Source organism: Hevea brasiliensis, chromosome 9 (genome assembly GCF_030052815.1).
Source record: "Hevea brasiliensis isolate MT/VB/25A 57/8 chromosome 9, ASM3005281v1, whole genome shotgun sequence".
In the NCBI taxonomy this organism is placed as follows: domain Eukaryota; kingdom Viridiplantae; phylum Streptophyta; class Magnoliopsida; order Malpighiales; family Euphorbiaceae; genus Hevea; species Hevea brasiliensis.
In genome coordinates, this window is record NC_079501.1 from 5,165,370 (window position 1) to 5,169,484 (window position 4,115).

General features: G+C 34.2%; 1 pseudogene; it reads right to left on the bottom strand.

The window, feature by feature from the left end:
- Nucleotides 1-631: 631 nt before the first annotated feature.
- LOC110653381 (cytochrome P450 709B2-like) lies at nucleotides 632-3,173 on the bottom strand (annotated as a pseudogene).
- Between the last annotated feature and the right edge of the window lie 942 nt (nucleotides 3,174-4,115).

A 4,115-nucleotide genomic window follows, 5' to 3' on the forward strand; every position in this document is an offset into this window, starting at 1 on the left:
GAATTGCATCAAGGAGGCAATATATATATATATATATATATATACACCTTATCATTATACCATATAATTTGAGGCCCTGGAGTTGGATCATAAGTATATATATAAATCACTGGCTTCTACGCAACACTGTTTGAGCAAAATCTTTGGCCCTTGGATTATTCAATATGTTACGGATATTTCCACTTTTCACATTGCCTCCTCCTTCGGATTGCTTCTCAGTTGCATAAACTTGAACTTGAGACGAAGAAGCTTGTTTTTGGATGAAGTTGTAAGATGGGGTATTGTCTGAAATTGTTGGGACGCCACTCTTCGCAGATTCTTGCTCGCTATTGCCTACCTTCATGAAATCATAATACCAAGGATCTTTGTTTTCCATTCTCCAACTCTAACACTAATCTCTCATACATACTCTATATCTACAAACCTCTTTTTATTAGGACGATAATTACATCCTAAACAGGCAGCAAATATGAACATTTTAGGAAGAATTCCCAAAAAGGAAGACATCCCACATCATTTCTATATATGATTATATTCAAATCTACCATTTTCAATGTAATAAATAATCAATTAATAATATTATTCACATAAATTTATTTTTTTTCTTTTTTTTTTTCATAATTAACTTCCGTTGAGACTCAAAAAATAATTCATTTTAATACAAAATCATTCAAAAAAACCTTTTTCAAACATCGTGTAAAGACTACTCGGGCTATATATTTAGTATTTACTATGGTGGGCTTCAACTTAGTTCGAAAATTTTACTTCTAGCTTTATGAATTCTTGACAAGGCCCATAAGTGGTGTAAATGGGCTGTTGATTGAAATGACTTGTTGGGCCTTGTCATTCGTACATGTAGAATTCACATGGATTAGCTATAGACCAACACCATCTTTCCCATTTAGGCCTTGCCATAGCCCTACATGTTCTTCGGGTTCAAAGGCTTGACGACAATGGGGAGGCCATGTTGTGGCTGCAAAGTTATGTTGTCTACTGGCGCATGTTTATAATCAGATGACGGAGAGAGAAAACCTCTGAAGAACCATTGCAAGAACTGCTTTTGCTTCCAGCATAGCAAAATTTTGCCCCACACAAGTTCTTGGACCCATTCCAAAGGCGAGAAAAGCATTTGGGTGTTTTGCTGCCTTGGAAATCCCATTCGTAAACCTATTTGGATTGAACTCGTTTGCATCCTCTCCCCAGTATTCTTTGCTCCTGTGGATCTTTGCAAGTGGAATTGATACTAGTACATTCTTTGGAATCATCAAGTTCCCCAATTTCATGTCTTTTGATGCTTCCCTGAACATTTCTACTACAGGACAGTACAACCTCAAGGCCTCCAGCAGAACCAAATTTACCTATAGAATTGTAGCCAATATAGACCTTTTTTTGACAAGCAAAGAAACCTTATAAATTAGAATGATTGAAATGGTTACTTACCAATCTTAACCTGGCCAACCTGTCTGAATCAGGAATCCCCATTCCGCATTCTTTCAGCACCTCTTCTTTGAGTCTTGTTTGCCAGTCTTGATGTAAGCTCAACAAGAAGACTGTCCAAGTTAGCAAATTGGAGGAGGTTTCATGCCCTGCCAAAAAGAATGTTTTGCACTCCTCCACTATTTCATCCATGTTTAACTTGGTGCTCTTATTGCTTTCAGTGTTTTCTGATGCTTCAATCATCAAACCAAGTAGATCATCTCCATAATTGCATTCTGAATTGGTGGAATTCAGTCTTCTCTTTATGATGTCCCTCACAGAATCCCGTACTCTTCTATCTAGCTTCCATAGTTGAAGGTTTTATGAAGTTGGAAGATAACTTGATCATTAAAGAACCAAAAAGGGAGGAAAGAAAAGAAAAAGTCAAGAGGAAAACTTGATAAATTCAAAATTGTAAGGAAAATTATATGGTTAGGAGTGAGGTATTTACTGGCTGCCAGGGATCAAAATATCCAGAATTGAAGCTGCACAATAATGTTGGAGCTCATTTTGTGCTTCAAAGGCTTCTTTCCCTTGAGAATAGCTACTGCCAATGGCAGTGTGGGCTATTATATCAGCAGTAAGCTTTCAAAATTCTCCATTAATTTCTATCTTCTTACATTGATCCTCGGCAGCATTGGCCTGATTTTTCCATTCTTCAAGCATGGATACAGTACATGTTGCCATTTTCTTTATCATAACCTGTCACCACCAAGATCAATGGACACAAAAATGCATAATCAATTCGAAAAAAGACAAATATATATATATATTATAAGTGTATTCCAAATCCATTAAGACCTTGAGCTTGTCGGCAGAGAAAGCAGGATTGACAATCCTTCTGCGTCTAACCCATTCATGTCCATTGACTACGGCTACTCCATTCCCTGTCAGTGCTATTATTGCAGGATTAAACTTGGGCTTCGTATAGAAACCAAATTTGTTTGATAATATTTGCTTGGCCAAATCAGGATCCGTTATGCAAACCACTGGCCTAGTCCCACGCCAATAAAGAATTGTTTCTCCTGGGTCATAAGAAACACCAGTGCTCCATCATAGACAATAATACTACAGCACCTAACTAGTTGGCTAGTAGCTAATTACTCTGATAATTAATAGGCAAATGACCATAAAGCCAAAAACACACCTAAGCAGTAAGCAGTGAGTATATGCCCTCTGTTCTGAACAAATGGAAATTTATTATAGGTGAAACTCACCGTATTGTGGGCACCATTTGTGGTAGTGAGGCAGAACTTTGCAAGTGAAGTCGTTAGAGGTTGTATCCAAAACAAGTTGAATGGCATCCATCTTCAGCCTTTTCATTTCTTTTAGAGAACCTGAGAAGAGGGAGTAAGATGGCCCCTTAACTCCTTGATTTCTAAAGCTTCTAGTCAAAGCATAGGGTCTCCACAAGCAAACCTTCAACACTTGCCAAATCTTTGAGATAAGAAGAGCCGTGAAAGCCACCATGAAAATCCCCAGATAAGCCATAGCGTAAATTGGGACTGTTTACTGCTTTTCCCTGGCTTATATGGGAGTTAGGGGTGCCCCTCTTTGTGGCGTGGTGGGTTGAATTATTTTGTGGTGGAGCTCTAAGGTCTACGTACTATCTTGTTTCTTCATTGGCAAAGAAGAAGAAGGAGAAGAAGAATCAGATTCAAATGGACAAAAACCAATAACATAAAACATGCCATCAGTTTCGAAATTAACCAATGAACATAGCACACATAGCACAACCAAGCAAACTTGGATGAACATGTTCCATACAATTTTAATAATTTAACTCAATAACTTTTATTAATTTTTTTCCGTGGAGAATACGTCGGTGATTGACAATAATGGATTATTGCTAAAATTATGATAATTTTAATAAAATTTTTATTTTTATATAATCCATATAAATGAATAGACTATAAAGAACTAATTGATAATTCATTTTATGACTGTTTTTTTTTTAAAGATGTTTTAAAATATAATTGTTATATATATAATAATTAAAATATATTTATTTTATAAATAATAAATATATCGATTGAATTTTCAAAGGAAAAGATATTTGTGCCAAATTTGTGGCTATTATCTCTGCTTTATTTATAGAGCAAAATTCTTCCTTCTAGCCTTCCTTTCATTTTCAGCTTCTAGGCATTGCATGTATGATGTGGATGGTGAGAGCATTGTTTATGTAAATGGGCTTTATATTTTTAACACATATAATTTTATGCAGATGTTTATAAATGTCCTGTAAATTTAAAATATGTAAAAGATATATATACACTGCATTAAAATTTTATTTATAAAAATTTAAAATAACATGTAATTTTGTATGATTCAATTTAAAATTAATTGATTTATGGTACACTATTTTTATCTGTGTACATATAATTTTTTTATTATATATATATATTTTAATTAAAAAAAATTATTATTATTTAAAAAAAAAAACATGACTAAGGTAATTTGAGTTCAATTCAATTATTGAATAGCGTAATAATTTATAAGAAACTATTACGTGCTCTTGAAATATATACTCCTTTTATATGAAATTATGAGTTACACTCTTTATAAACATAAAAAATATAACATTTTATCAAACGGTGAGATAATCATCCCACATCAGTAGTAGGGTAGAGATGAATCAA